This window comes from Parus major, chromosome 10 (genome assembly GCF_001522545.3).
Source record: "Parus major isolate Abel chromosome 10, Parus_major1.1, whole genome shotgun sequence".
In the NCBI taxonomy this organism is placed as follows: domain Eukaryota; kingdom Metazoa; phylum Chordata; class Aves; order Passeriformes; family Paridae; genus Parus; species Parus major.
This window is the reverse complement of record NC_031779.1, coordinates 5042646-5055701: the sequence shown is the minus strand read 5'-3', so window position 1 is coordinate 5055701 and position 13056 is coordinate 5042646. Positions and strand designations below refer to the sequence as shown.

Below are 13056 nucleotides of genomic sequence, written 5' to 3'. Positions count from 1 at the left end.
AATCAAGGTGACAACAAGATGACTTGCTCTAGCTCTTGATTCAGGCAGAGTTTGCTAATTAGACCCATAAGATTAATAGGGCTTTGTGGCACCAACTCACATAATTTTCTACCAAAAGAATTTTTAAATTCTTCCTCAGGTGCCTGAACCCACACCTGGCACCAGTTCAGATTCCTGATGTCTCTAAAGCACCCACCCAGGGCTTGTATCCCAAAGGGCCTAATGGAGACTCCTCAGCAGCTAGAGGCCAGAGAGGATGGAAAATGGCATTAAAAGCTTAAATTCAAGTAGTTGCAAGTAAATTCAAGTGTCCTTGTGCCTTCCTCCTAATATGCTGTTATACAAAATAAAGGCAACAAGGCTCTCCCCTTAGTACTTGAAAAAACATTACTTCAGAACATCTGTAATTCAAATGAAAAAACATTTGGAAATCCTACTGAGTGACACAGGTGAATAGCAGAAGGATCAGAGACTGCATTAGTGGGTTTATTTATTCCAACTACTAAAGCTTTATCAACAGGAAAACGTTAATACCATAGGATTTATAATGGGAGAGGGAAGTAATGATTAAAATTAACTAGGCCACAGACTGGGGTGGGACACTAATGACAAATACGCTGGGCCAGCCATTTCCAACAAGCCAGTTATTTCCTTTCCTCTGTTTCCTGAATGAAATACACAAATGCAACAGTAATCCTGAGCTCCTGGAACACAGCCTCTCTTGGGCTCTCTGGAGGTGTCTGTACTTCCAAAGGCCCAGAAGGATCAGGATCCAGATACACTCAAGGCTAATCTCCAGTGCCAACCTGCCTCAGCTGTTCACAGCCCTCATACCTTACAGCAGGTAACAAGAGGCAACAGCAGAGATCAGGCACTGGGCTATGGGGGTGATCATTGTGGCTGTGTGCCTGGGGGGGAACCAAAAGCAAAGAATGCTTTTAGATGAGGTCAGTGTCGTTCTGAGCCTGGCTGCCCCTGGGTCCTGAGAGGATCCTCCTCCTCCCAGCTTTCTGGTTTACCAGAAAATCTACATGCAGCACTATTTACCCACAGAACTATCATTAAAACAGAACAAAAATTAGTGTTACTTGATGTCAAGATCCTTCTAAGAAGGTGGAGGCATTTCTCTGGTAATTTAACTATTCTGAAGACAGAAAGCTGATACAACAGTTCAGGACTCTCTAAGGATGAAAGACACTGCTGAACAGCCAGACTTACTCGTGTTTGGTGAAGGCAGGTCATCTCGTGTCACTGTTTCAATGCTCAGAGCTAGTGCTTTAGGAAAACACTGACTTTTCATCTTTCAACTGCTCTGTTCAAACCTAAGCCTAACAAATACAAAGTCTGATCTGCTTCTGGGAATGAGAAGAATCAGGATTTTGTAAGGATGGCTCAACAGAACTGTGACATGAAATCAGAACTAAATACAAAACCATTTACAAAATTCAACAGCAAAATCCAAAGATTCTCAACTTGGGATACTAAGGCTAAAAAAACCCATAATTGATAAAAAACTATTTTCCAAAACTAATGAGCTCAAGCTGACTTGCACACTTGTGTACAACTTGCAGCTAAGCTGTAGAACATCTTGGTGAAGGATACTGTGCTGACTAAAAGGGAACAACATAATTTCACCTAAATCACCCAATACTACCTCTGGCCCACACAGTCCCTACCTGAAATATCTCTGTCTGGGAGCAAACTCTGAGGGAGAGGAACTACATCTTTCCCTGTTCTGCAGCACTCCCTTGACTTATTCTAGCTCTGGGCAGCACAGATTTCTGGACTGACCCAGAACAGCCTCACAGCTGACCTCTGAATTTAATAGACATTAAATGGAAAAAAAAATTGTCAGCTCATGAGCTGCACACACCTGATTCCCACCTGGATTTGCAATCTTCAGTTTCATGAGCAAATCCACATCTATAATTGAAAATATTTAGGGGACTCATGTCAATAAAACTTAGGTAAATTATTAAGTGATTAAGATGTAATTTCAAAACAGCAAACCCTAGGCTCTGAGCACTGATCCAGCTAATCACATGCTGAATAAATCTTTCAAAAAGCTTTGGAATTTACCCTTTACTCTTCAGTTCCAAACTGAAAAAGATTTTACATTTGCAAAAATACAACATAAAAATCACCACCAACAGTGTAGAACTGGACAAAGGTATTTATTACTTATTGTGAACATCAAATCTAAAGCCAAATGCATTCCTCTTCACCCATCAAATCTGTAAAAGACATTAAGAAATAAACCAATATAAAAGTTAATGATTGTATTAGAATGACTGTACCAATGCTCATATTGGGAATACTCTTGGGTACTGTGTATCAGAAACAAGAGGATGAGCCCCTGAACAACTCATTGCTCCCTTTCTGTGTGAAAGAAATTTTTAATACGTGACCTACAACAGGAATATTGGGTAGGAGAGAAACTAAAACCACCGGAAATAAAAAATGGAAAACATTTAAATGTCTATTCTGTTAAAAAAATTGCAAACAGTACATTTAGTAAAGCTTAGTAACCACTGCTTGCTTTCAACTGGTAGGAGCTTAAGCAGCTATTAATCACATGAAAGTAGATATTAAGGAATATTAATCCATACCAGCTGTTACATCTTTTACTGTGCTATTATTAGAGATTAATCTTTATAAAACAAGCCTGCCTTTTCATGTCATTTCCAACAGGATATTATCCAGGCTGATACTGCTTTACAGCACTTCTTCACAAAGAGTTGAAACAAGCAGGTGCTAATGATGACATGGAGAAATTTTATACAACTTTATCCTCAAAATCTAAGCCATTTATGCTTAGAGGAGACACTGTCACTGTAATCAGTTGATAAGTTAATTTTTACTGTGACTGCAAAAAATTGAATTTATAGCTTCCTATTTAAATCAAAAGAAACAGGATATTCTCCTAGTGATATTGAATCTTATCTTATGGAAAGTTCATGGCCATGCGATTTTATATCTTCAGTACCTGGGAATAAATTCAGTTTAAGAATTCTAACATGATCTAGCTGATGGAGCCTTAATGAGGAACATCTAGGATTTTAACAGACTTTTAACAAAACAGAATCAACACTGTGAGCATAGAATTCTCTAATGAAGCATAAACCCCTGTCAGGTGAGCCAGGCTGTTGGAAGAGCAATTGCTTCAATTATTGAATATATTTCAAAGGTGACTGCATCTGCACACTCCAGAGAAATTGCTATTGGATGTTGATGGAATGTTATTAAAATCACTAAAAGCACCATACTCCTCTAAAATAGTAAAATTACTGGCAGAAAAGGCCAGCATTATCCATTAAAGATTATGAGATTAGCATGAAAAATAAGCTTCTAATCAGTTTCTTGAGTTTTGGATAAGATACTACCAGCTGCACTAAGGAAATCAGTTGTCATAGTTACAGGAAAAAAAATCAACATTCTCTATACCTGCAGTCTCCTCATTTTCTTAAATGCAAGACTCTTATTTAATTATTCCACAATTAATCATCAGTGTATCTCTGGTTTTTCACTCATTTGACATTAGATTGATGTTCCAGACTGAATGTGTGGTTGTTTTCTAGCATAGCCTAAATGGTGAGGAAGCAGCTCTTTAGTCTGGGTCACTGCTCTCCCAGTCTTCCTGCAATTCTCTCAGCATCTGCTCAGCAAACAGTGCCCTGTCACCCTCCCCACATTTGCTCAAGTCCTGCAGAGGCTCCCTTTTCTCACTGCCCATGTTCTGCCTGGGCAAGCTGATCTGCTCCAGCTGCTGCCTCCAGCCTTGGCAATCTGGCACGTACAGCTGCCTTTCACAGCCCCTGCTACCTGGCTTTAATCCTCTCCTCCCTCCTTTTCATCTGCTGATGAACCAGCTGTTGGTTATGTAACATTGGTTTCCAGGCCTTTTCCACTCCTCACAAATAAGACCATTCAAATTTTGCTATTTCCTCTCAGCTTCATGACACTTTCCAAGACCAGCTGGCTTTCTGATTCCACCCTGCTAATGCCTGTCTTCAGAACTTCTCCCTTCTCCAAACTGGATTAGGTGCTAACTCTACAATGACACTTCTGCTGCTTCAGTATCTAATATCAATAATTTCCCTGTTAACAGCTGGCAAAAGCACAAGGCAGAAAAAGGTACTGACAACACAAAACATACATACTAGAAGGTAAAACTGGGACCCAAATTTAAGCCCTTAAGCAGGTTATCTCATGGCTTACTTTTTATTTAAAAAGAGGCTTGAAGCAAGGGGGGGGGTGTATGATCAGAGGAACATTAATCAGTTTTAAATAGCTATACCTTTTCTAACTCTTACATTAACATAGATCATAGAGGTTGCACTGGAGATTGGGACCCACATACAAGAGAAAGCTATTTCTGTGGACAAGACACCTAAAAAAGACAGGAAAAGGGAGATGCCCAATTTCACTCAGTAGCAACAAAACAGTGAAGTTCAACTGCTGATTACAATCCACCACATTGCCCAAGAAAAGTCCCTTTTTCAATGCTTTCTGAGTCTTCCTTTACTCTGCTGCCTTTGTTTTTCATCTCATTTTTAATTCTTTAGATTAAAAGAATCTCAATGACTTGTAGAAGTGATTCTAGTAATGCAGAGTCTGAAATGAAAAAGCACCAGAAAGTTTTCGTTCTCTAAGGCAGTGGCTGATTCTTCAAACTTAGGACTGGAAAGCAATAAGTACCTCAATCCACATCCTTCATTGCAAGAGCAACTAACCTACTATTGCTACATGAGACATGAACTAATATCACTTTCCAGACAAATTGTTTTAACCTTTGTTTATCCATGCTTGTGTTTCCTAGGCCTCTTACAGTCACATTCTGCATCTCCTGCTACTCTAACATGATCTACTTCAGAAGCACTTTAACATGCATTTTTTTGTTCTCTGTGTTTGAAAGTCAGAGATTTTTCAGTATTCATGAGAGTTTCAGTTTGAAAACCTTGACAGATTGCTTCAACAAAACTACACTCAAAGTGAAAACTGCTCAAGGCTTTCTGCTCTGATTTTTCTCTATTCAGAGCTGCGTTAGGCTTGTTTGAGTCTGCCACTGAATAGATGCTGTAAGCAAGAACTAGCAAGAGGGGCACCATGAACCAAGCAACTATGGCAGATTTTTTGTGTGAGAGTAGGTGGAATTCATGTTGGGAAACTGGCAGCAAAGCACAGCTGCAAAAGACACAAATGCATGCAAGTCCCACAGTTGCCAGAAGTGAATATAATCTGCTGAGCAGAACAGCAGAAAATTGCTGAAAAGTAAAAAACATTATCCCATAAGTCACAAGGTGACTCTGACAGTCCATGCCATGAGTCCTGTACAGAAGTTATGTCATGTATGTATCCAGCTGGGGGACAGGATGCACTGGCTGTAAATTCTGGGGGTTATATGCAGTATTTGCCCAGACATACAGATGTTCTATGAGATGCTCCCTTGTAAATAACAGCTACCATCAGTTTTAAGAATTTGCTGAACATCTGGGCTTAAAGTAGAAAATCTCACACAAAACTCATACCATTCACCTTGCTGACAGCCACCATGACATACCAATTGTCTGTAGGCAGCACCTTAGGTAGAGGTACAGGAGGCTTTAACAGCAACATAGTGCAAGAGGTCTTGTCACTGATTCCATGCTCCTATCCTGTCTTAAGCAGCAAGCTTCCATGTCTTTGTGGTAACCTTTCCTTCATGCTACAGATCAGCTATTACTGAGTGCACACAGCAGCTGCTTCTGTTGGATGTCTGCAATGCACTGACTTGTAGGGACAGGGTTTACTGCAATGCCGCGTGCCTGACTATGCTGTATGAGTCATTCCTGCAGAATAGACACGAGTCCTTGGGAACCTGACAACAGACACATTCCTAAAAGCCATACATTGCAGTGTCTGCCTTGAGAAGAACCAGGATGTCAAGAAAAAGGTCACTGACATGCCAAGGAGAACCTTTTGGTTCTACATCTCAAATTGGACAAATCCTCTCCTATACTGATATTCTTCCTTTGGATGGTGTTTCACAGCAAAACACAAACCTTATAACTCACTTGGCCAATTGTGCATCCTGCTTAGGGCATTAAAGGATTTATTTCCAATTGCTATTCAGATCAGCTGGTGCTGTTTAACACATACTCTGTTACAGATGTTTTTCACAATGCTCTAAATCCAGGCTGTTGAAGGGCATTGCGATATCCAATCAACACTAAAGCACCTCGGTGATGATCCAGCAGGGCAGGGAAGTAACAGAGCCTGCAGAATTCTCTCTGTAGAAAAGATCTGTCATAACTGGACAAAGTTATATACCCAACTATAACATATTTCAGTTTCTCTTAAGAAAATGGCTACTCTGATAGAAATCATTGCAATTTGACATTTCCTGATGTCATTACAGAGAGAAGCACAGGCTGTGTTGCTGTGTCTCACTTTGGGAGCTTGCACAGGCTGCTAAGTGCAGTCTTTGTCCATTTGAAAAGGGGCAACTGATAACCTGCTGCCCTGTTCATCAGACATAAGTCTACTTCTATCTCCCCTTATGGCCATGAAAGTCTACCTGTGAAAACAGTTGCATTTACATTTCATTGCTCTGTTATTTTTTTTAACATTAAGGAAGATATAGAACCTATTCTGACGTACTTAGAAATTAATTTTATTATGCCCCAGTTATTCCATCACTCAACTGACTGCTCAAAATGTAAAATATACAGCACTTTTATCTCTTGAGCCATTAACTAAAATATTGGCATGTCTTAATCACAGCAGTAGTTTTGGAGGAAAAATTTGAAGCTTTCAAAAGGAATGAGTATGAAAATTATTTTACAGTTACCAAAGGATCTGTTTAACCATAACTGCAATATTAACTAGTTACAGAAAACTTCCAACTATACCTATAACCATCCTACACCTAAACCATCAAAAGATATGCAATAAGGAATCTCAGCTGCTTGACTAATAGTTTAGGAGCAGAAAGTGAATTCATCCTATTAGTCTTTTTTTTTTCCTATTTGAAGTTTAATGTTAATGATAAGAACACACATGAAACATACAATTTAATATTAACAAACTGCAACTCACTTCAAGGGATTTCACATCAATTTTCAAGTTTCATTAACAAATGGTAAGACAGATCAAAACAGTGACTTAAAGAGGAGACAAAATTGGTTTTCTGCCAAGAAGCTACACTCTCTCTGATCTAAGCAAATGTATTCATCACTGGTTTGTCTGGTCATTTACAAAACATAGGACAAGTTATGTGCCTTAGCCTGAATATCTAATAATATTTTCTCCTTTGTAATTCATGGAAGTTCTTCCAATAAACCACTGGATAATACTGCACTACCTTAAAGATATTACAAAGATCCATTATACTTTCCAAAGTAGTGCTGTTGAGATTTTTGAAGTTTTTTATTGCATTTACATAAAATATTCTTTAAATCTTTTATTAGGCATTACTGTAATTTCTTGTACTACATTTGATAGCCAAGAAGGAGACAGTGATAAAATACATTAGTGACTCTATAAAAGCTTAAATATGAGCATCTGAAAGGCTTGTACTGAATATACCTTATATAAAAAAAATCACAGAGAATTTACAAGCATAGAAGAATTACAGGCAAACAGAAATAAATGCAGAGTGTAAAGCTGTTTCAATAAAATTATTTTCTCTTCAGAGGAAGAGAAAATGAGTCATAGTAGGTACATCTTAAAGACATTTTGATCAAATCAATGAAGAGAGCAAGCAGAGATTAAAGCATTGTTTAGTGCTAGAAAAGTAATTTGAAGTAATTCCCATTAGTGGGGAAGACAGACCAGCGATGTGCGTCCAGATAAGCTGCTTCTTTTGTTAATAAACTGAGATATTTACAAGACACAAAACCAAAACACAGGCACACAAGGACACCCCTTTCTTTAACATTATGGGTTGGACATTTCATTTAGGGAGCATTCTCTGTTGAGGTAGAGAATTACACCTTTAATTGCACAGCAAGCAGCAACAGCTGATCTTGTAAAACTGCTCAGGAAATAAAATTTTATCTTCCTCTGCAGCACTGTTGTCAAAACTGGGGGACTACACAGGAAAGCTAAGCAGAATAAAGAGCTAAGCAGGATACATTTTTAGTAGTTTTGGTATCCAGCACCACTACAGTAAAAACGAAGTTAAAATCATGGGCCAGGACCACACATTGCTACACATTCCTCAGAAAAAAGCAAGAGTGAGAGTGGCAAAAGGGAAAAAGATTAGAGTAGCAGGTGAAATTTTCATTATAAACCTCAATGCTTGGCTACATCACTTGGCTTTAACCATTTCCTGCATAGGTTTTCAGACATATGCCAAAGCACTACACCTCTACAAGAAACACACATTCAAGACCAGTTTCAATTCCTGTTTTCAACTGTATCATTAGCAAAAATTAACATTCAATATTAAACACTCTCAAGCACACCAGTGCCCAGTGTCCTGCCTTGAGATGTCCTGACTCCCAGAGATGAGAACTTCACCTGCCTGGAGGCAGACAGTGTGCACTGATGTCAGAGAGCCAGCCCACATAATGTCTGGCAGAAGTAACACTCACAGCCTATTAAATGAGCATAAAAATCTACTTTTTTACTCAACTCTAATAGCTTTTTTCAACAAAAGTTAAGTTTCTGAAATGAACATTAAAGCAAATAAACACCAAAAGAATTAGGAAGACTAAAATAAGGAATTTTCAGCTTTTGAAAGACAACATTTTCTTATATTAAGAAGTCAAGAAAAACAAAATCTGAACTGTGCTCCTTCTACCTTGACTTGTCTCTCCCATGGGAATAGTGGGACAAAATTAAGCTTTTTTTTTTGCCTGGGCATTTTACTGTGACTTCATTCCATTCAAGAAGTGAAATGCTGTATGCTTTGCAGTATCAAAGCAGGCCTAGGGACATTTTAAAAGTGAAATACTTTTCAACTTCCTTTATCATTATTTCTTTGTATTATTTGATAAGGTTAATACTACCAGTCTATGAAGCTGGAAGTCATCTGAGGGATAAAGCAAGCAATACACAGCTATTCATGAAACTCAAGATTCTTGGAAGACAGCCTGGTTTGTCATGAGGCATCCAGGACACAACTGTGCAAGTAATGGGCAAAGTTACCCAAAGTAACACTTGCTAAGCATTAGCTGGCATTTCATTTTGCCACTTTGCCATACAACCATCAGAGGAGGAAAAAAAATGAACCCACTGCAAACACCTTCTGTTTTAATTCCAAATGTTTAGGCTTGGCCCTGGTGCCAAGGACATTACAGCTGAAGCATTTATTTTTTTTTCCATCTAGCACTCATTGTCTGTAATCAGGCCTGTAATACAGGTATTACATGCAGCCTGACAATCTCTAGCAGAGAGAAGGGTCAGGATCCACAGTCAGTACATAAAAACCATCACTGTAAATCTGTAAATTACTTTATACTGAGATGAGATGGTGCGTGGAATTCCCCTGGTGATGACCATCAGTCTCTGCTGAAGAAGTCCCCCAAACACAGACATATTCTCTCTTGCAATCACAGATGACAGTGACCAATACTGCACATAGTATAGAACAATCCTCTTAGAGAAGGAAACATTTTATGACATACTTAGTTGCCTGTGTGGCATTTTTCTCTCAGTTTATATTCCTTCAAACTTCCTTTCACCCCTTTAGTTAGAATCTGACTAACAGTGGGATGACAACCAGCAGAAATTAGAGGTAAGAGGGTTGCAGAGGTTCAAAGACTAGAGAAAAACTATTTCTCATTATTTCAGTGGAATCAGTTTGGAAAAAAACAGTTGAGCTGGAATGTAATCCTAAACTGAAGTTAATCTATATTTGTTGCAGAAAGAATCTATCCCTATGGACAAAATATGTACACAAATTCTCTTAATAGCTTGAAAACAGTTAAGAAATTAATTCTTAGTATTTATTTACTACATGCAAGCTTACGATAACTACAGTGAGCTCATACATTATAAAGCAGTCACTCATGTCTTCTTTCACCTGCCCTGCCTTTTCATTCATAACCTATACAGCAAATATTCAAACCACAGACTGTATTTCTCATAGAATCTGTCATCTGTAGTTCAGTGAATCACATCAAAATCTTATATACATCCTACCAGTCTTTGCATTTACTGCATCTAAACTGGTAATGAACAGTGAGTATCAATAGTGATCAAAACGTGATTTTGAGCATGGATAGGAATAATTACAGGCTAGCCCTGTATAGAGACATTTAACTCAAAGGTCCTTAAGACAAGAACTTGTGAAACAACTCCCCTAACAGGAATAAGATTCATTGCTCGAACCAGTGCAATGAACATGACTGATACCTCTGAGTATCAATCTTTATTAAACAAGCACAAAGGGAATAGTTCTCATTTATAACAGTACCAGCTGTTAAAAGCAAGTGGGCCAAACAGTGCCTCCAGCTGTTTCCCTCTGGCTGTACTATTTAGGTAATTGCAGACTTACCCTCTGTGATCCAGATGCTGAGCCTTTAAATGAAGTGCGTTTGAAGGAGCCACTCATCCTCCGTAAGGAACCTGTGAACTTTCCTTTTTTAATCCCCTCCATAATGGAACTAGTACCCCAGCATCAAAGAAAACCCTGATTTCAGTCACGTAGTCTGAGCAGATTTTTTCCTGAAGCCAACAATCACTAAGTTACAGCTTAAATAAAAAACCAAATGCACAGAACAAAATCAAAGCCAAATGATGAGACTCCTGTTCCGACATGGACCCTGTCACAAGTGTTACCAGCAGCCAGCCAAGCAGAAAAAAAGGCAATCCACTGATAGCAACTGCTGGCCCCCTCCTTCTTCTCTACTGACTCTATAATCAGGCTTAATGCACACAGCTTCTGCAAGCTATGGTTTTTAATGGACAGAGATTTAATAAATGGTGATTGAAGGTAAATCTACTTTAGAAGCAGCAGTCCAAAAGGTTTTTATTTGTGCAAAGCACAGGGCAGTCAGATGGAAATTGTTTTGGTATCAGTAGAAAGGCACATGAAAAGAACAGATGGTCCTCAGCAGACCATGGGTTAGAGGCCTGGTAGAACCCTAAAGGATAACTGCTGATGGCAAGTGTGCCCACACAGGGCCCCAGGATGAGAGTGACAGGGTTTTAAAAGCAAACAACCCATAAGATCACCAGTTAGATTCTAACTAATTAGGGAATGAGGGTAGATAAGGTGTAGTGTGTATTATGCTCATGAATTCTCACTAATATCTCACTGCATCTGCTCTGTACTATTCTGCCTAAAATGTGAAGAGTGAGAACAAAAGGAGGTAGTTAGGAGAGGTCAAACAAGAAATGAGGAAGAGACAAGAAACTTTAAAAGAACAATGATAAAATTATTGATTAGGAAATATCTATCCAGAAGACATCAGCCACAAATTTGTTACAGTCTTGTTTAGAAAATGGATAAGAGTGTTGAGAAAACAGAGATCCACAGGGGCAGCAGATTTGTAACTGAACCACTAACTTAGAGGATTTGGTTAAAGAAACATATTTTTCTCTTTATTATATTTTTTTAGGTTTATCCTTTTGTGCCTCAGTAAAGTTGGTATAGGTGTCTCCTTGCAGCTGGTTAGAGGAGGCACAAAAAACTGCTGGGAAGCTGAAACAAAACAACATGGAAGAGACTGATACACAGAGATGCACCAAGTTTGTTGTTCTGGTTAGCAAAGAACAAAAATAGGGACATACTCTTCAGAAATCAGAAATTTAGAAAACCATTTTTCAAAACACAGTGTAGAGTGGAAGTAAGGAATTAATTAACTCAGCCCGTTTGGATCTGTGACTCTAAGAGGTCTGAACACCCTGTAACTGCTCTTGGTGCATTTTAAGGACCACTCTGGATTTTTACAAGTCATCAATACCAAAGGGACATTTGCATTCAAGAGCCAGATGACAGCACTCAGTGCAACAGAGGCTGCTGACTACTAACCCCAGCTGAAAAATCAGTCAACTAAGCTGATGTTCTTGCCCCCACTGTGTTTATGTAACATTTCATGGGCCATTTCCACTAGATTAGGGAATAGAGACAAGCACCATGCTGGCACTTTCAACAGCTCTGTGACTGAGAAGCACAAGTTTAATAGATTTTCCAAAAGAGCTTGTGGTTTTAGGAGTGTAGTCTCACATTAGGAAACATTTTAAACAAATGTTATTATGAAGGTTCCTGTCTCATGTTGGAGTTTGCTGCTTCATCAGTTGAGCTGATTCAATGGTTTGTGTGGCCTAGATCAGATCTGTGTAACCACGTGGTCTAAATCAGCACAGAGGGAGGAAAGCACAGTAATCTCTTGCCACGGGATACTGTTGGACAACAAATGAATATTTGGCACAGCAAGGAAGTGAAAGACTTTTAGACTGGTTCATGACATGAAACAACACACCTGTCCACCATCCTCCATGTTTTGTAATGAAATCAAATTGGTCACACTCTGATTATGAAAAAAGCAAGAGCATACACCCCATAAAAGAGCAAGCAGAGTGCAGAAAACACTCTATTTGCAAGGTCTTTGACAGCCTGCTCTCTGGGAAAAGCACAATGCACAGAAATAACACACTAAGACATAATAAGCAGTTGTACATCTTATTGACACCACTCCACAGGAATTTAACATCTGCAATCATGAACACATCCATGTCCCAAAGATCCTACCACAATGTATTTTTAAAAGGTGAATAGTTTGGTTAGAGACAACTGTAGTTGTTTCAGCCCATAGGAAAAAAAACAACAAAAACATTGCTCTTGCTGTTCACAGAGCTGTATTCTATGACATCACATCAGAGATGTTTGATGCTAGTTTAAAACAAAAAGCAATAGATTTAAAGCTTTGATCTGTAGTCTATCATGTCAGCTAAAATGTTTCCACTCACCCTAGTAGTCAAACTAAATATGGAAAGCAACAATCCATAATCCAATGAACTTTATTTACACTGACAGGAAGGGGTAAGATAGGCTTAGACCTCTGTAAAGACCTACATGTACAAGACATGTAGAATTAGGCCTTCCTTCACTTTGCACTTAACATG

General features: G+C 38.7%; 1 protein-coding gene across 5 annotated transcripts in view; it reads right to left on the bottom strand.

The window, feature by feature from the left end:
* TRPM1 (transient receptor potential cation channel subfamily M member 1) overlaps nucleotides 1-13056 on the bottom strand; it is a 116370-nt gene that overhangs the window by 58783 nt on the left and 44531 nt on the right. The window lies entirely within an intron of this gene.